We start from the raw sequence: 20416 nt of genomic DNA on the forward strand, positions 1-20416 counted from the left end.
AGGAAAAGAATCTTAAATTTCAAAATGACTGAAGGTTCTGTTGCCAATGGTGAGCAGGATACCCAAGATTACAGAAGAGAACAAAGCTTAAAAAAAACTTTCAAAGCCACTTTTAGAGATTGCAGATAAGATAATTATTTGGAGAGAAAAAACACACCTTCACGCCAATAACGTGCTGAACAACTAGGATGCTAGTTTATTTCCCTCAAAGGATGATAGCAAAAAAATGGAGGACTATTTAGGAGAGAAAGGTTTAGGTGGATCTTGGAATAGGTTAAAAGGTTAGCACAAAATTGTGGGCCAAAGGGCCTGTACTGTGCTGTAATGTTCTATGGTCTATGTAAACAGCCAACTCTCTGCAAAAAATCCCCTTTTACAGCTTCAGCACTCACAGCTGCTCCTTCTTGAGGGGGAAAAATATCAACATAATTGTGATTAACATTTTCGTAATTGGCTTGACATCGTCAGGATGTTCTGACAAGAGTAATGTATAACCAATGAAGAGCACCTCTTCTGCTTCAGCATTAAAAGCAGTCCAGGACTTCTGTCAAATATGCAAATATTTACACAAGCCTGTCACATCCAAGATTTTATTTGAACATGGTTTTAATAGTTCATTGAAAAACTAAACCCATTCAGAAAGCAAAATTAGTAAAGAAAACAATCACTGGACACCTCATTTGGGCAGTATCTTATAACCACAATCCCCAGCATATATCGTACACCCATTTTTGACTTCACACTGTTGATATCAAATTTCCATCACTGGTTGTTCTTGACATGCACATTGCATGTAGTTAAAAATTAATTGTCTGGGCAGGAAACTTATATTTCAGCCTTCTGGTAACGCGACAGTACTTGGCCTAAAAGGTGCAGCTAAAGAATACAAATAGTCTGAAACCGTTGCAAACTAGTACCACAGCACTAATGGAAACTTTGCCCATCACCATTTAGTAGTGAGGTCTTAGAACATATGCATATTACAGGAAGGTGTTAATTGCAGCCTTGAAGCACACTGAGGTTGGCAAATTTCCACAGACTGATGAAGTGCACCTCCCAGATCTTATGGGAGGTCAAGGATGAAATCATGGAGGCCCCTTAGTGATATTTGATTTGTCATTTGCCATGAACCTGAAGACGACCGGAGGGTGGCTAATGTTGTTCCATTGTTCAAGAGTAGCAAGGACAGGTCACGGAAATACAGCCTGACATCAGTTGTAGAGAAGATACTGGAGGGCATTCTGAGGGACAAGATCGACTATCACTTGGATAGTCAAAGCCTGATCAAGAATAGGCAACATAGTTTTGAGGGGGAGGTCACATTTGATGAATCTTAAGTTTTTTTGAACATAACTAAGGAGAGATGAAGATAGGATAGTGAATGTTGCCTACAAGGACTTTAGTGAAACCTTTGACCAAGTCCCACGTGGCAAGTTGATCTAGAATGTTAGATCATATGGGATTCAGGGGAAGCTAGTGAGGTGGGTTCAGAATTGTCTCAATAGGAAGCTGAAGGTGAGTTGAAAGTTAATTGGCCAACTGGAGGCCTGTGACTGATGGGGTCTCTAATCCTTTAGATATATAAAGTGTTTTTGTGAATGTACATGGCACAATTAGCAAGCATGCCAATGATACTACATTAAAGATTAACTTCATTTGTCACATGGTGAAAAAGATGTACAGAGGGCAGCCTGTAAGTGCTGTTGTGCTTCTAGCGCTAAATTAGAAAGCCCACAATTTACTAACCCTAACCAGAAAGTCATTGGAACATCGGCCAAAACCCGAGCACCCAAGGGAAACCGATACAGTCATGGGAGAATGTACAAACTCCTTATTGACAGCAGCAGGAAGAGAATCCCGATTGCTGGCACTGTAAAGCTTTATGCTAACCACTACGTTTCCGTACTGCTTGGGTCTGTTGATAGCGAAGTAGATTACAATGATTTACAAATAGTTTGATCAGGTTGGGAGATGACTGGGAGAGGGTAAATGGACTTCAACTTGAGTAAGTGCGAGGTAATGCAGTTTGGACATTCAAACCAGGGTAGGACCTACAGAGTAAATGGCAGGGCAGTGACGAGTATCATGGAACAGAGGCACATGGGAGTACAAGTGCACAGTTCACTGAAAGTGGCATGTAGACAGGGGAGTGTCTAGTATACTGGCCTTTAGTCAGGGCATTGAGTTTAGAAGTATGGTCATTATGCTGAGAGTTATACAAGTTGCTGGTGAGATCACACTGGGAGTATTCATGTAGTTTTTCATCACCTTGTTATATGAAAGCTGGAGAGGGCACAGAAAAGATTTACAAGGATGCTGCCTGGACTGGAGGGCTGAGTTAGAGAGTAGCTGGCCACGCTGGATCTTTATGTGCTGGAGCATGAGAATGAGGGCAACTTCACAGAAGTTTATAAAACGATGAAGGGTATTGATAATATCCATTGTCATAGACTTTTGGTTCCTTAATGTTGTCACAGCCCGGGGGCGGGGGGGGTTGGTGGTGGTGTGGGGTGAAGAATAAGTGGGAATAAGCTTCCGCAACCTACTAAATGCTCCTAATGGCATGCTCTCGAATAGCCTCTGACAACCAAGTCCAGCTCCTGGCCTTCACATGTGGCTTAGCTACTAAGCCTGGCTGAATTGTTTCTACTGACAGGAGAAGAGGCAAAGGCAGATTACTGGCACCATAAAATTGGTTGCTTTGAGCAGATCAGGCTTGTCAGCCATGGTTGGCAGTTCATCTAGAAGGAAAACTAATCTCAAACCTTCTCTGCCTTGTAACTATACCCACTCATAGGGAACGCTTCAGGAGTAAGCACTGAGGAAAAGCCCAAAATTGGAGTCGTTAAGGAAGCCCTGCGTTGAATTCAATACTGATTGGCAACTCCTGCAGTGCTGCTGGTGCCAAACTGTATTGGGCTCTGCAGTTCCTTTGGATTCATAGGCTGAGTGGAGAGGGTGAGTCTGCTGAATGGACAACAGCCTGCTCTCCATATTGTACTGCCCTGGCTTGCAGACTGGCTAGTGCATAGACAGCTGAGACGCAACAATCATGGTTGACCGCACACAATGGAGGGAATACCTACCATAGTCTTTTTCCCCCGGGTTGGGGGTGGGGGGGGGGGGGGGGTCCAAGACTAGAGGGCACAAATACAAGAAGGGAGAGATTTAAGAGAGAGACTAGGGGTAACTTTACACAGAGGGTAGTAAGTATCTGGAACGAGCTGCCAAAGGAGGTGGTCGAGGCGAGTACAGTGGCAACAGTTAGAGGCAGTTGCAGAGGTACATGGAGGGAAATGCTTGAAGGGTTAGGGACTGAACACATGCAACTGGGACTAGCAAGGAGGATGCTGTGGTCGGCATGGACTGGGGAGTGGTGTGGGGGGCGGTCCTGTTTCCGTGCTGTATGACTACGATCAATGCACCAATCATTGTCATTGCAAAGCTACAAATAAAGTAGAAAAGATACATTTCCAAGCATTAAACTACCCTTCAAAAAGGATTCTTGTTTTATAGCTTGGATCTTTAATTCTATCCCGTCCGCAATCACAATATTTTACTGATGTTCTTTAAAAAAGTTATCAGAAACAGCATTTTAAATTTTAAAAGTTTTCCCATTTCTCATTTCTGAACAGCCCCTGTAGAAACCTGGGCAGCCAGTGTTTTATGAAATATCAATCAGAAGTTGCCAAAATGAACCAGGTCTCTAATTTTCTGTTAAAATTCTGTTTTAATCAGTTCCTGGTAATAACTTTTGAACTTGGGCTAATGACAAATTCCTATTACTATGGGTCATGGCATACTTCGTTGTCAATCACCGGAGGATCAAAGCAAACAATGGCATAACCTGAAATCATTCACTGAGATCATAGTGAATAACTTCACTCACCACTACTATGAGCTGATTATATAATTAGTCCGTGAGCCAAGACCCCAAATTTGAGCCACTAGTACCATCTGGGGGGGGGGGGGGGTGGAAGAGATGGGGAATAATGTGATTTTTGGCAAGGTATACACCCCTAGTGCCAGAAAATATGTGATAGCACTGCAGCAGTGGTAGCTTTCATAGTCCATGAATGGAGGAAGGCAGAGCACAGAGCAAAGCTACAGAAGATTCTGTATGCAACTGTGAATGACAAATCTTGAGAATCACATCTCAAGACAGTGAGGTGTCAGCTCTTCAGTGTCAACAAGAAGCAGATGGCTGCCTACTTCTCCATGCTGCCCATGCCACAAGAGAGGGATAGCAATCTGTAGTGATTTGCTCAGAAGACACAGATGTCTTTATCATGTCTTTAGCATTTTGTGACAAGATTGAGGCCCCATTGTTCCAGAAGTGTGGCACTAGAACCCATACAAGGCTTGTAGACATCAAGAAGGTTGCTGCCACTGTTGGCATAGAGGTTTGTAGGGCTCACATCGAGTTGCACACATATACAGAATGTGACACTGTAAGCGCTTTTGCAGGCAAAGGGAAGACAAGTGCCCTAAACTTTCTGACCAACAACAGGGAAACTCAGGACACATTTAGAGTTGGGTCAAGAATGGGACCTCTCCCCAGAACTGATGGACAAACTGGAGGCATTTACATGTCTCCTGTATGCCCCAAAAACATTGACCACCAAGGCCAATGAGCTCAGGTATCACCTTTTCTGTGCCCAAAAAGGTGGAATCAAAAGTCATCAACTCCCAACATGCAAGGACTGCTTAACAAAACATGCACAGTGAGCCAACTACCAGGCTGGTATATGGAGTAGATGTTTGGAGAAGGACCCACAAGATGGAAGATGGAGAGAGAAGAGGAAGCTGAACAGTTGGTGGTGCACTGAATGGAAGGCCAGCCAGCACCCGATGCCGTCCTGGATCTACTGGCCTGTAACTGTCCAAAGAAACGTTCACTCCCAAGATGTATGTGTGTTGCAAATGGCCTCAGGTGTACTGACGTGTGTAGACTGGCAGACTGTGAGAAGCAGGCATCCACCTCAGAGAGTGGGGAAAGTTCAGATGAAGATGTGGAAGACTTGGAAAATTATGATTATTACTAGGTTATGAAAGTATGGAAAACAAAGTATGGAAAGCAGTCTTTGATTAAATATATTCATTTTACAACCAAATGGGGCCTAGGTTATGGCCGTGTGGAACCCCACATTTGAATTATTGTACTGTAATTCTACATGCTATGACAAAAGCTGAAGATTGTTTTGATTTGATACAACGATATGGAAAATATGACATTGATAAGACTCCAGAAATCTCTCCAAATGAGGTTTTTTACCTTTAGTTCTGGGTAATATTTTCTGCTGTACCAATGTTAATATGGAATATATACAAAAAGTAATTACTTATTTGAATTCCTGAATAAATTCTCTACAAGTCCATGTGATTATATATGCCCTAGGGTTTTTATTGACTTTTCCCAAATAAACAAATATTTTTCTAAAAATTATTTATGACCTATTAAAAGTCATAAGCATCTTTCAAAAACTAACAATTTTGCAATCTTTCCAGAAATGACACTTCTGGGATTAAAATATTTTTAGAAATGCTAGGCTTTGCTTAGAAAAATAAATGGAATGTGAGAAATTCGAAGAGGAAAGCAAACAAATTGGTACAATCCATAATTTACTTACCCCAATCAGATGAAATTACAAGCAATGGGTTTTGGTTACATAGTTCAGTCCAAGCAAACAAAAAAAAAATCAGGTGAAGCTTTGAGGATATAGATCTTGTACTTGGATAGATTTAAATGGTTCCATCAATGGATTCGGTCCAGTGACCATGGCAGTAGATCCAGTCTCAAAGTCTGGTATCAGTATTAACAAAGCAACAATCAGTTTGCACACTGTCTGTGTCCCATCCCACATCTTTCAACCAATCACAAAGCAGCAAGGTCTTCCATTGCCTAGGAATCAGTAGATACTGCAGTCTAGCTGGTCCAGTAGTTATAGATTGACAACTCAATATTTGGGGATAAAAAATTATGGAAACCAAAAGACTGCCTTGTCAAATCCAAAACACAAACAATGCTCTAAGTATTCACCAGTTCAGGTAGTATCTGGGGAGAGTGAAACATGTTAGGCAGAGTTTTGCTAAGAACCAGAAATTCAGAAAGCAAATTTTATATTTGAAGAGTCAATATTTCCTTGTGTTTGGCACAATACATCAACATTGTAGTAAGATTTACCAAGCAATCATTAATATCCTACTTTATCTCCCATTTTCCTTTTGGTTTCAGACAGAACTTTGATTCCACATCGCCAAAAGGGAACAAGCTACCTCAACAAGTGCAAATTTAATTATAATGCCAGCCTAACCACCAGAGCAGGGGTTCGCAACCTTTGTCATTGACCAATATCATTAAGCAAGAGGGTCTGTGAACCCCATATTGGAAACCCCTGCACTGGAAGGTTTTGATATTATTGGTAAAAGGAAAATAAAATCAAGTAGTGGTATTATAACACCTAGATTTGGTAGTGTCCACTGCAAAAGAGAGCCTATCAAACTTACCTTGTTTGACATTAATTCACTTATTACGCCATTTGATCACTTCAAAAGATAAAGCATTGTTTATCACCATTAAGAATCAGAATAAAACTTGATTTTTGGAATAAGTCTGCATCCAGAGGATAAAAAGTTAGCAGAATTCAAACCGAAAAGTTGACTCTAAGCTTAAGGAAGCTTGCAGAAGCAGATGGACAATATCATTTAACTTATCAAAAAACTCGTGTTTATAGTTGGAACGTTTATGTACTCAAGGAACTTAGCTTTATAGCATTAATTGTGAACTGTGAACAGTGAGCTGAGATCTGTCTCCAAATGCTTTTAGACCATTTGTGTAAAAAGAGAACCTGAGGAAATAGATGTGTGACGTTACCCAAGTGATAGGGTATAAATGTAAAGAGAAGATCAGGCTTATTGGGAGTTGTTGAAGAACATCAAGTAGTATGTTAGGAAGACAGGATGACTAGAATCCATTCCTCTGGCTTCAGTTTCTGTGGCGGCAGATTTGTTCATTGGCATCGTTATATCTTTTTAGTTTATAAGATTTGTACCTATGTTTTGGAAGTATGTGTTTTAGGATTTGTTTGTAATTTGGAAATGTTGAAAATAGAAATCTTTTGAGTTTAAAAAAAAAAATGTTTTCAGAACATTGTTTGGATTTGAATGTGCATTACTGAAAATAAATGAACTGTATTTAAACTACTATGCTAGCTCGAAGCATTCTTCTCCTTGGTAGGGAGAGGGGACCCACTGCTTGAATAGTGGGCATTGGCAGCTAAATCTCGGCGTGGAGAATAAACAGGGAAGTAAACTAGTCTTTGAAGATTGGGTAGTGACAGTATAATCTCCCTTTTGTGAGAGTACCCATGGCTATTTATATCTGATAAGATTTAAGGTCTTCGTTTTAGTTTAGAACTTTGCAGTCAGCAAACTCAATACCACTACAAGATTATGCATCTTTTTAATAGCCCAATTTGCCAGATCTTTCCCTATTCCTTTATCCTATTTTTATAGCTTTGTAACCCGTGTATACCTTTCGACTTGTTATCAAATTTACCAACAGTATTTTTAGTGCCCTCATCCAAATTGTAAGATGTTAAGGCTGCATTACCAAATCCTTTGACACATGAATTTGTAACATCTAGGTAACCAAAAGTTGAGACAAAAAAAGACAAGACAAGGGATGTATGGAAAAACATTTAAAAATGCCAGAGGAAAATGACAAATCAGATCATTGGCCATTTGGATGAGTTACGTTGAATACAGCTCCATTTGACATCAAACTTTTCCAAGCTTTTTAGTCAAGCTAAAAAAAAATGAAAAAAATATTACAGATGGTTCTGTAATCATCTAGCATAAAACAACTAACATTTAAGTTTCTAGGTTTAAACTATGTAAAACAGGGATTAGACTTAAATCAACTTAAGAATGCAATGAACACTTTTTCAGCCAAAATATTGTAGTCATTACTTTTGAACATAGCGAGCAATGCCTGAAAGCAATGTGCAAGTTTAGACTGGCTAAGTTTCAATATTTTCATATCTGTGCAACACTCAGGAATCCTAGGATGTGGTAGAAAAGCTGGGCTTCTCCACTTTTATCCTTTTATTCTGACTGTAAATCACTCACGAACAAACAAGTGAACAATGGTACATGCAAAGTACTCTTCAGGCTCAAATATAAGGAAAGAACACTTGTGCAAAGAACTTCAGTATTTAAATATGAGGTTAAGGACTTTTTAGCAGCACTTTGGACATAAAGGTATGGTATATTGAGACTTAGATTTTAAACTAGCCATGCTCTTAGGGCAATAGAGGTTGTCTTTGGTCCGCTTACTGTAAGTATTCCCTGAATTAAGTATTAAGGAGTGTTCCAATTTCTAGCAAACTTGGGTCCACAACACAACACTGGAAGGTTAGTATGGGGAACTCCTCCCTGCAAGATGGTGAAGAGGATTTTACTGTGCAACAGCCAATGCTATGGAGTTCTAGACAACAGGTCCAATCAAAGGGAGGAGTTCTGTTTTACAGTACCAGTTCAATTTATGGGGTGAGGAAGGGCAGGGTTTGGCTGAAGTTGGTGAATGAAGTCTGCCTAGCAGTTACTACAGAATAGAAGCAGCTGGTAGCCCCAAAACAAACGGAGGCAGCCCTGGTAACCTTCATTCCAAATAGCGATCACTGATGTTTGTTCAGTCATTGAGAACAGGTTTGACAGCATCTAACAATTCTGACGAAGGGTTCCTGACATGAAACGTCAATTGTTTCTCTTTCCACAGACACTTATTGACCGCTGAGGGCTTCTAGAATTTCGATTCACGTTTCAGATTTCTGGCATCTGCAGCTTTTGATTTTCAATTAAGTATTACTTAGCAAAATTTTAAAGCTTGTCAAAGTTTAACAAAACTCCCCAAATGATAATGCATATTTGAAATCAAGTTTGATCGGTTCAAGGAAAGCTAGTTAAATAAAGCAGTTCAAAGAATCATGTTCCTCTGTTCTTGAGCTATACTTGGCAGAAAGTCACCTTTTCCACTTCCATATATGCCATGGAAAATTAGAGGGGGGGGGGGGGGGGAGAAAGAGAGTCAAGTCAATTTTAAGTCAGCCAAAGTAACATCAAGAGAGGTAACACCCAACAAAATTGGATCTAGCAGAACAGCAAATTGCATCTGGATGAATCATAGATAATTTCTAGTTACTTTCACATGGGATTTGAAAACACCTGGGGAAATTCAAGACTGGCTTAATCAACGATCAAGCTTGATAGAAAAGACAATCTATGAAAGGAAGCAAGACAAACTAATCTTTGAATGGGGGTGTAAGTGACAATACAGCACAGATATTAGCACTGGAAAGCTAAAATCTTGGGTAATCAGTTCTGCTTCAGCATTTTATTGTTTTATCACAACAAATCAAAAATTGGTGGCATTGTGGATAGTGTAGAAGATTAACAAAGAATGCTGTGGAAGATATGGGCAGAGAAATGGCAGACAGTTTAATGTGGCCAAATGGGAAATGCTGCATTTTGGGAGATCAACAGTAGAGATAATATACTTAATGGCAAGACCCATAACAGTGTTGATGGGCAAAGAGATCTTGGTCACACAGTTCGATAGGTGGAAAAGGCAGCAGATGGTATGCCTACCTTTATTAGTTGAGGAATCGAGATAGAGACAGGAAGGGTATAACTTTATAAAACACTACATCTGGATAATTGCATTCAGTTTTGGTCACCCCATTATAGGAAAGACAAAGCTTTAGAGAGAACGCAGAAGAGGTTTACCACTTGGGTTGTCCCCACCCCCGGAGACCGAGAAGAGACCTGATAAAAATTTTAAAATTATGGGGCATAGAAAGAGTAGACAGCCAGCATCTTTTCTTCTCCCCAAAGTTAAATTGGCTAATATCAGAAGGCATGCATTTAAGGTGAGAGCATGTAATTTCAAAGGAGATATACAGGACAAGGTTTTTAAAAAAAAAGTGGTAGATGCTTGGAACGGGCTGCCTAGGGTGAAGCAAATGTGAGAGAGACATTTACGAGGCACTTAAATTGACACACAAAGGTGCAGGAAATGGAAGGACGTGGACACCGAAAGATTAGTTTAGTTTGGCACTTAATTACTCATTTCATTAGTTCAGTACAATATTGTGGGCCAAAGGGCTTGTTCCTGTACTGTGCTGCATTTTGTTTTAAAAATCTGTTTGGAAATAAAACCTAAAAATTGCAAATGAACACAACTTATCATGGCATTATGTATAAGTAAAATGTAATGATTCACAGGATAAGCCTTTGAATGAATGCTTACTCTCTAATAAGTTTTAAGATGAGAAACCTTTGTCCCTTGCTTCTCACAACCAACCCCAATGACATTCAGCTAACTTTCAATACCAAAATTATTGCTGAACAGCAACTGTGACCAAGACAGTCCTTTTCTTTTGATCGCTGCCAGAGAAGGAATCTGTGAGCGGTCATTGCTTTGTGGCAGGCAGGTAGGCCTCTCTTTCGATGAACGTCTGTGATATCGGAGGATGGTATCGTGATTCAGCGTTTATGGATTGGACTATTGCATTTATGGATTGTGGGCTTTTTCAGACTCTCAGTCTTTATATTCTGTATTTTTAATCGCCTGCTCCTTTTCCGTTTTGTTGTGCAAGAGAGATGCTTGGGGGTTGACGTTCTGTTAATTTTTTGTGCCGGGGGGGTGTTGATGTTCCTGCTCCATTTTGCGCAGGGGGGTGGTGTTTCGGGGTTGATGATCGGGATGCTGTTCTTTTTTGTGTGGGGGGTGGTGGGTGGGTTTGATGCTTCTCTCTGAATACCTTTCATGCTCTGTTTCATGGCTGTCACAAATGTTCACTAATTTCAGAGTTATATATGGATACATGATTTGATAATAAATGAACCTTTGACTAGAAAATCTTGCCAAAATTACCTCCAAGTTAAACTATAAAGTCAATAGAAAAATATTTTCAATGAAATACATAGCAAGAATTTTATTATAATCAATTCACCTTTTTAAATCTATTTGTTCCAAATGCAAGACAATTTGTTAATTCTGCAGCAAATGCACATTTATATATATATTTTTTTAAAATCACCCATTATGAACAATACCACTATAATTGATAGCTTTTGTAAGGTCTTTAGATTACCTGCCACTGTACCCCAAATCTGGGGGAGAAAAAAAAGAACATTAAGTTTGGTGGTGATAGTGGAAGACAGGGATGCAGGAAAACCATTACCGCATACTTCAATCAACTATGACAGCTACCAAAACAAATTTAGTAATTATAGGAAAGAAAAATCACATAGCACAGGAACCAGCCATTTGGCTTTCAGCCTGTGCTTAAACTTGTCATTCTCTGCTCATTTCCCATGTCTCTTAAGTGTTTCCTTTTAAACCATACATGCAACGTCCAAATATGCTGCTGTCATCTTTTCAGACAATGCATTGTAGGCCACACTGCTGAGAAAATCATTGCTGTTTCTGACTCTAAAGATCATTACTTTCTGCCCTCTGCTTTTACTTCAGTTTATCAAAGTAATCTGCTTTAATTCTCCCAACCCCTCCCACATAAAATCACTCCTCAATCTTCAATTTTAAGCAACACATACTGCATTTATCATCTCCCATAATCAAATACTCTCACTCTTTGGGCCCTTTTGAAATGAAAACATTTAATCCATTTCTCTTTGGTGTTACAAATAAAGGGAGAAATGAAAGATTCAAAACCTGGCACCCAGAAGTGAATGAAGGACTTGAGCAACCTGTTATATGGTTTGTGGTCAAGATAATTACTATTTGCTGATCATCTATTGTAGGACTGAGGGTTACTTCCTGCATCATACAATACAAACTTAAAAGCCAAATTTAAAAAAAAAACACCTTATCCTTGTGATTTGTTTAATTCAGTTTGTGAATATGAAACCATGAAAATTCGGCATTCCCTCCCCACACACTCATTTAAGGAAGAACAAGTTTTTCTATCATAATTTACACTTCCAATTTGCACAATGGAACTTCTTCGGAATCATTATTTGTGCAGTCCAAGGTGTACTTTTAGCTACAATTAATGAGTCATACTTAAATACAACAGAATACAAGTAGAAAGTTAAGCAGTGCCATAAATACCAAGATATTTTAACTGAAGAGGCAGTACAGCTATATAATGTTAATGAATAACTTTAGCCTCATGCCAATTTTATGGGAATATACTTGTCATATAGTTTCATTACCTGCAGATTTTAAACCCAACTATCAAGGTTCAAATATTCACACATAATATCCATGTACATGAATCTTGAAAAACATTAAAGTAAAACAAAAGTCTGAAATTAAAAATTATGGAACTCCTCAGGTCAGGCAGCATCTGTGCAAAGAGAAATAGTTAGCATGCAATAGCTCTTCGTTAACTGTTCCTTCTTCCATCAGAACCCATTGTGAAAAATTTTGAAAGAATGAGTTTATTAAAAGAAATTGTGACTTTTGAACTTGTAGTAATTAAAACAAAAACAGTATTTCTAATAATTGCAAATTAATGCTCACTGTAGCCTGTCAATATCCTAAGGGGATTAAAATGGTAATAATGTTAACAAAAGAAAGGATTGCAATATTTGCAACAACCTGGACCACTATTGGACTCAGTTATCTCATGTACTTTATTAAAGTTGCACTTCCTGTTTTTGTTTCATTTTGTAGATTTGAAAAGGGAATTGAGGAATAAGAGTCACAAAAACACTTGAAGTATGCAATTGAACAAGAGATTTTAGTTGGACTAATAATGGGCCAAATGGCCTAATTCTGCTCCTATATCTTATGGTCTAAACCAATAGGTGCATCAGCAATACAAAAATTGGAAAAGGCTACTCTATTTTTACTTTAGAAAACAAAAGGCTCTGGATGTCCAAGTTGTTTGAAAAGCTTCAATGAAGTACTACCTAGGCTTTGAACTATTAAAACAAATGCATACAACTACTATCATGGAGCCCCCAGCCCCCAACCAAATATCCCTTTTGTCCTTGTCAAAAGATGTAGACTTCTTCCACAAACAAGAGAAAACCTGGCAGATGCTAGAAATCCAAGCACGCACAAAATGCTGGAGGAACTCACCAGGCGGCATCTATAGAAAAGAGTAAACAGTAGACGTTTCGGGCCAAGACCCTTCTGTAGGACTAGTTCCTTTCCTACCCCCCCCCCACCCCCACCCACCAAACCCAAGAGAACCAAAGGCATATAAACAATTTTATTGACCCAGGAATCACTTAACATAACGCAGCAAGATTAATTACTGGGTATAAAATATTGCTAGCAAAACATCACTTGCATTAACATTAATGTTGAATACACTTTTAAGCCACAGAAAGAGCAAGTTGGGAGACAAAGCAGATGCCAAACGCCGCATGATTGAGGGGCAGGAATAAACTGAAAACCAGAAAAAAAAGAGGAAGGAATGATGGAAACTTGAGCAACAAAATTGATAAGAAAAAAGGATTTGTTTCAAATCAGAAATAAAATAATTTACACCGAGGTTTAAACTTCACACCATGTCCCAGAATTGCTTCGCAGTACATTTTTTAAATAAAGTAATTGACAGAGCAGAAACCGTGATGCATTAGTACTCTCTCCAAGTTTTGTTGTTTACATACAAGCTTTTTAAAGTAATGGAGCTTGAAATATTTAACACCGTGCTAGAAATCAGGAACAGGGCACCATTACACGCAGGTTAGACACAGCAGTTTCCACTAATGTCACTGTAGCCTGGCTTCTCTCTGAAGTTTCTTTGTGGCGTTACGGAACGAAGAAGGCGTCGAAACCCCCTTTAATCTCGGTCTGAGGGGTGGGAATGCCCGGCTCTGCCAGCCCACCTCCCACAACAACTACCCGAATGTATACAGAAGTATTTACCTCACGAACAGGGCGTTCACCCACTACGAACTGATACACAAACAGCGACAATGGGAAAGGCGCGAAACGTGCAACAGCAACAACTTCGCTTGAGTCTCAGTTTCTTATTTCACTTCTCCTGGCTGCTTCAGATTAAAAAAAACTCCAGGCCCAAGTTTCGGCCTCCACTTCCGCCTTTCCGCTTTCGCATCACCGGCCCGCCCATTCCTCTTCCGGAAACTACATAAAAAGTAAGAAAGCGCGTATCCTCGATTGGCATTACATCTACCCAATCAGTAAACGGAATGGACTGAAGCTTGGAGAGAGCAGTCGGGTGACTCGAGACAGCCAATTAATGCTATGTCGGAGGATGTTATGTCGGAGGATGGACCAATAACAGTGAAGTAAGAGCATGTCGGGAGATGTAGTCCTGTATGGGACCTTTTTAATGGATGGAGTTTGAGACAACTACAGTCCTTAGAGGGCATTGCAATTTCCCAGGGACTTGAGGGTTGATTGACAAGTGGATTCTAACCTCGGAACGCAGAGTAGGAGGGTGATAGGAGAAATAAATTTTGTATTGGAATTCGAACACTTATAACAATTGGCAATTTCAATTAGGTCTTTTGTAGAGCTCTCCAATCTTATTTATTTTAGTTTCAGAATATTATTTTAGGTGAGTGTCATTGTTACAACCGTATGTTTAAAATTAGTTTTGCGCCGTACGAGTTGGGGAAAATTGTTCTCTTGCTATCCATGCAATGATATCAAATTGGTATAGTTTTGGTGATTACTATATACCTATTTAGTTATATATTTAAAACTCAATAAATTAATCCGTACAGATAAAATTATTTGCGTCGATTTACCCCTCTAATACGAACTGCACATCGGGCCTACTCAGGGCTGCTCCGGGAATTTGGAACTAAGGACTCAATTTGGTTCGGAATGCTGTTATTGTTGCTCGCTTATATTGTTTGCATGATTTTTTTTTTCTCTTTCTCTGTGGGCACTGGGGGTTGGTCTTGTTTTTTAAATTGGGTTTTTTCTGGTTCCTTACTTTGTGGTTACCTATAAAGAAATAAATCTCAAGGTTTTATTATTTATACAGACTTTAATAATAAGTGCACTTTGAATCTTTAAATATTTGCTGTTTTGTACTTCATTGTATTCTGTGTACATATGGCTGAAACAAATTAAAATATATTTAAAAATTGGCCCAACGAATCACTGGTGTTTGGCTGCTAAACAAACAGTTACTTCTCTCATTTATCAAAATCATATGTTTTCTATCATTCTTTGATCTAAACTCTTGAATAGCTGTTTCGCTTGTCTTATCTCACCTTTTCATAAGGTGTACAGCGAATATCTTGCTATACCTAACCTGTCTGTTGTTGAAAAGTCTCTGGACAAAAACACCTTTTGGCCACAAATCCATCAGGCAGTGGTCAGTGTGGAATGTCCTGGATGAAGAGTCAAAATTATGAGTGATCTCTTTTCCAATAAGATTATTCCCCATTTTTGAGATTTTCTTCATATCCTCCACATGAGGACCACTCTCTTGAATGGCCCAACATCTTCCCCTATCACACAGTACTCAACTGTGATGCTAATAAGACTTTATATAGATGAGAATTCACTTTGATTTTATAGGTTGTCAACACACTTTGGCAGTAAGAAGTGCTCAGCAGGCTGGAGATAGCGATATCATTTAAATTTGGGGGCAAATAGCTAATTTCTTGCTGCATCACCTGTCCCTTGCAGGAAAGATCCTGCTAAAAATCACCTTTGACCACAGGCAGTGGAGGAGAAATCAGTAGATCCCATTGGATGGTTTGCCAAGCAGAGTGTCAAAGTCATTTAACTGAATGCCCATCACCCAAACTCTCAAACAGGTACAAAGACATAGTTAGTAATGAGAAGGGCTGTCCACTGCTGATCTAGAGCCCCAGTCCACCAGATGATGCCCTTGAGGTGGCTGTGGTGCTAATAAGATGGTTGCTCAACTCTTTGTACACTGTGTTTGCTGAGACTTAGGAAGGAATGTAGTTTTGTCAAGGTCCATCCCCAGCAGCCGTGTAAAACATGATCTATGCTCTCTTCCAGAGGATGCATACAGAGATGAGCATTAGATGCTCATTAGAAGGTCATCAACTCAATAAAAGACACATTTTGCTCTGCTGGAAACTGGATGGTCTTCCAGTGCAAGGAGATGTCCACATATGAACATTGCTGATTGCGCATTCTAAAAAGCAGAAGTACCTGTCAAGACCAAAGCTCATTACAGCCATGGCAAAGGCTTGGGGGATGAACAACAGTCTAGTCTTGCTCCCACTGGATGCTGAATGGCTGTACCCGGTGCGGCAGTCTCTAAGATACTTCACTGTGAAGGAAACATTAAGGTTAGTGACATATTGTAAAGGGATGCATTGAATTGCTTGGTTCAGTGGCTGTAGGTAAAAACATGGCTTAATTGTATTTGCTGTGTATATATTATGAATTAAATATATTTTGGGGGAAAAAAATTCAAGCAGCGCGCTGTGATCACAGTGGTTAGTTATCCTCTGGTAGCAGCAATTCCATTTCCAATTCCAAATGAGAATGATCCTATTCCTCAGACTGTTTGTCTAGCATTGCTAACGATCAGTTATCAGCAGTATGTGGATAATCACTACCAGAGAGAAAGCCAAATTGTAACAGCGGTCAAGAGGGGAAAAAAAGTAGTTGCTCCGACTACAAAAAATTCTAAACTGCAGTTTTATTCAAATTCTGATTAGAACTGAAAGTGTAATGTAGTCTGCACAAAGGTTTAAAAAAATCCTGTTCAGGAGCTGATCTGCTCTTTGTATTTGTAGAAACTGCGGTGATCTATTGATGCGTCAAACATTTCTTAATGTTAATTTCCATTCCAAATATTTTATTAGATTTTCAAGAACATTTGTTTGAATATTTATTCAAATATTTGATTGAGCCTTGACAAACAGATGTATATTCATATACTTCATGAGAACATTTTGCATTTAGATGCAAAGTAACATTCATTTTACAAAAACCTACATTTTCATCTAAATTTTGTATGTGATGTTTGTAGGAGGAGTTCAAAGATTTGCCAGGTCCATCATGGCACGAGCTTCCCCAACAGTGAGGACATCTTCAAATGGCAATACTTCAAAAAGGTGGCATCCATCATTAAGGACCCCCATCACCCAGGACATACCCTCTTCTCATTGCTACCTTCAAGGAGGAGGTACAGGAGTCTGAAGGCACACTCAATATTTTAGGAACAGCTTCTTTCCCTCCACCAGACTTTTAAGTTTTTAAATGGACAATGAACCTATGTACACTACCTCACTTATTTCATTTTTTGCACTACTTATTTAATTATATAGTATATATAATATACAGTACCTATAAAAAGTATTCACCCCCCCAGCTTGGAAATTCTCATGGTTTATTGTTTTACAACCTTGAATCACAGTGGATTTAATTTGGCTTTTTGTGTCAAAGTGAAAACATATCTCTACAAAGTGATCTAAATTAATTACTAATATAAAACACAAGAAAATTGATTGCATAAGTATTCACTCCCTTCAAATCAGTGTAACACTTACCCAAAAGGCTGGTATATGTCTAGGGGAAAAGGAGATCCAGCCACACACCAACCCACCTCCCGTACACGCAGGTGCTGTGAGAATCGAGTTTATGCCTTGCGCCGCTCACCGTATCAACTTCACACCAAATACCGTTATGACATACACTTTATAGAATTTACTAACATTAACTAAAGAAGTATTAGGCAATACAATATATATATACAAGGAAAGAAAAAAACAAAAGGCGCCAACTTATCAAAGTTCAGTCAGTGTAGTGCACATCGTAGGAGCTCAATCAACGAATCATCCGACAGCCACGTCGTCACCCCTGGGACCACCCGGTGGTCTTACGAGCCGTCCAGTGCCAGTCGCGGTGGTCCTACGAGCCGACCAGCACCCGTCCACCTTCCTCGTCCGTCTCTCCTCCCGACTCTCCTCACACCCCAAGCCCGCGCAACCCCTCCCCCAAGTTCCCAGCCTCACAAAACACAATAACATTCCCCATTGATTAACAAATGAATACAATTACCATATCAGCCATTCTAAAGCGAAACAACGGCGAGAGAAACTTTTAACAGACAAAGAAGCATTCCTACTCGTAACAAACCAAAGAAGCCCTTTTTAGTAACATACACAGGACATTGTACATTCTCTCCCCACCAGCAAATGTCATGCCCTCATGGCATTACTAGAGTTCCCCAAAGCTTCTTGCAACACCCAAAACCCAACCCAGGTGCAGAAAGCAGTGACATAACTACCCAGAGCAGTAGAAATCACACTCGGTTCTCCTGGTACCACATATGTCAACCGCTCTGGGGGGCGCCTAATCCTCTGAGATCTCCATAACCCTTCTGCTCCACTGGGCTCCCTCTCCACCTGCGAACCCACTGTCTCGGACACCCCAGGTCTTCCTGACAGACCCTCACCCCCTTCCTCACGGGGGTCCTCCCTCACCTGAGATCTCTCCGGCTCACGCTCAGGCTCCACCCTCTCTCCCACCAATGTTGGCTGCCTCTCCATCTGACCCTCAAGACCTTCCCTCCTCTCACCCAACTCAGTATGGGAAGGGCCAGGAGCCTCCTCTCCTGGTACTGGAGCACCAGCGAATGGGAACAGGGGCCACTCATCTGAGTCGTCCTCTTCTGAATCAGTAGCCATTTCCGGGCGAGGGACCCGTCCCCGCTCTTCAGCAGCGGTCTCTTCCCTTTCTCTGCGCCCTCGCAGAGTCCTTGTACTAGGCGTAACCTCCCACTCTGGCTCCGTATCCACCTGCACCGCTTGACCCAGCGGCAGCAGGTGATTCCGATGGAGTACCTTGATAGGCCCTTTCCCATCCTCAGGTTTCACCCGGTAAACTGGCAGGTTCGGCATCTGGCTCTCTATTACATAGGGGCTGGCCGCCCATCGATCTGCCAACTTGTGCTTACCAGGGAGTCCCAAATTCCGTAAAAGGACCCGGTCGCCCGGCAATAATTGAACAAACTTCACCTTTCGATCATACCGCATCTTATTCCTCTGATTTTGTTTGGTAGCCGCCGCCTCGGCCAACTCGTACGCCTGCTGTAACTCCCTCTTCATGTCGGACACATACTTTAGATGGGACTTTCCGGGTAATTCACCCACTTCACCCCCAAAACACAAGTCAATGGGCAACCTCGCTTCCCGCCCGAACATCAGATAATAGGGCGAATATCCTGTAGCATCATTGTGAGTACAATTGTAACAGTGAACCAATTGTCTAATATGACGACTCCACCTGCTTTTCTGCCCAATCTCCAGCGTCCTGAGCATATCCAACAGGGTCCGGTTGAACCTCTCTGGCTGCGGATCTCCCTGTGGGTGATACGGGGTAGTCCTGGATTTCTCAACCCCAAGCATAGTCAGTAATTCATGGATAAGGCGGCTCTCAAAGTCCCGCCCCTGATCGCTATGGATTCGCCTGGGAAGGCCGTAATGAACAAAATACTTCTCCCATAACACCTTCGCCACTGTCGTCGCCTTCTGATCCTTAGTGGGAAATGCCTGAGCATAGCGAGTGTAATGATCGGTCATGACTAAGACATTCGCGGTGTTGCTGGTGTCAGGCTCAATCGACAGAAAATCCATACATACCAGGTCCAGAGGTCCCGCACTCTGCAAGTGCGACAGTGGAGCCGCCAACGCGGGCAGGGTCTTCCTCCGGATGCAACGACTGCAGCCCCTACAGTATTCTTCGACTTCCCCCCTTATCCGGGGCCAGTAGAACCGGTCTTTGAGTAATCCATAGGTCTTTTCCACCCCCAAGTGTCCAGAATCATCATGTAGGGCCTGGAGTACAGCCTGCCGATACTCCACGCCACCTTGTCCTCCTCCAGAGAGCCACTGAATAACTGACTCATCCTCACGCTAGCCACATCAGGCGCCTTCACTACCCCCCGGCGCCGCAGCCCCGAGAGCATCCCCTCCATCCTAAATATGCACTCGGAGAGCTTTTCCCCTCTCCATTGTTCCAGGCGTTGGAACTCTGCTAAAAGCAGCCAGGGTTCCCCTGACAATCCAATCCGGGACGAGCACCCCACAAATGTAACACTTACCCAAAAGGCTGGTATATGTCTAGGGGAAAAGGAGATCCAGCCACACAACAACCCACCTCCCGTACACGCAGATGCTGTGAGAATCGAGTTTATGCCTCGCGCCGCTCACCGTATCAACTTCACACCAAATACCGATATGACATACACTTTATAGAATTTACTAACATTAACTAAAGAAGTATTAGGCAATACAATATATATATACAAGGAAAGAAAAAAACAAAAGGCGCCAACTTATCAAAGTTCAGTCAGTGTAGTGCACATCGTAGGAGCTCAATCAACGAATCATCCGACAGCCACGTCGTCACCCCTGGGACCACCCCGGTGGTCTTACGAGCCGTCCAGCGCCAGTCGCGGTGGTC

The 20416-nt window shown here is 41.0% G+C and overlaps 1 protein-coding gene across 3 annotated transcripts in view; it reads right to left on the reverse strand.

Annotated features, from left to right (window-relative positions):
• LOC140741354 (ras-related protein Rab-5C) overlaps positions 1 to 14113 on the reverse strand; it is a 35969-nt gene extending 21856 nt beyond the window's left edge. For 2 of the 3 annotated variants that reach the window (XM_073071487.1, XM_073071485.1), the window contains exon 1: positions 13910 to 14113. The gene's annotated coding sequence lies outside the window, so the exon portion shown is untranslated. The remainder of the gene's footprint in view (positions 1 to 13909) is intronic. The other variant, XM_073071484.1, reaches the window with a different exon arrangement.
• Positions 14114 to 20416: the final 6303 nt, after the last annotated feature.

This window comes from Hemitrygon akajei, chromosome 18 (assembly GCF_048418815.1).
Source record: "Hemitrygon akajei chromosome 18, sHemAka1.3, whole genome shotgun sequence".
NCBI classification, from domain to species: domain Eukaryota; kingdom Metazoa; phylum Chordata; class Chondrichthyes; order Myliobatiformes; family Dasyatidae; genus Hemitrygon; species Hemitrygon akajei.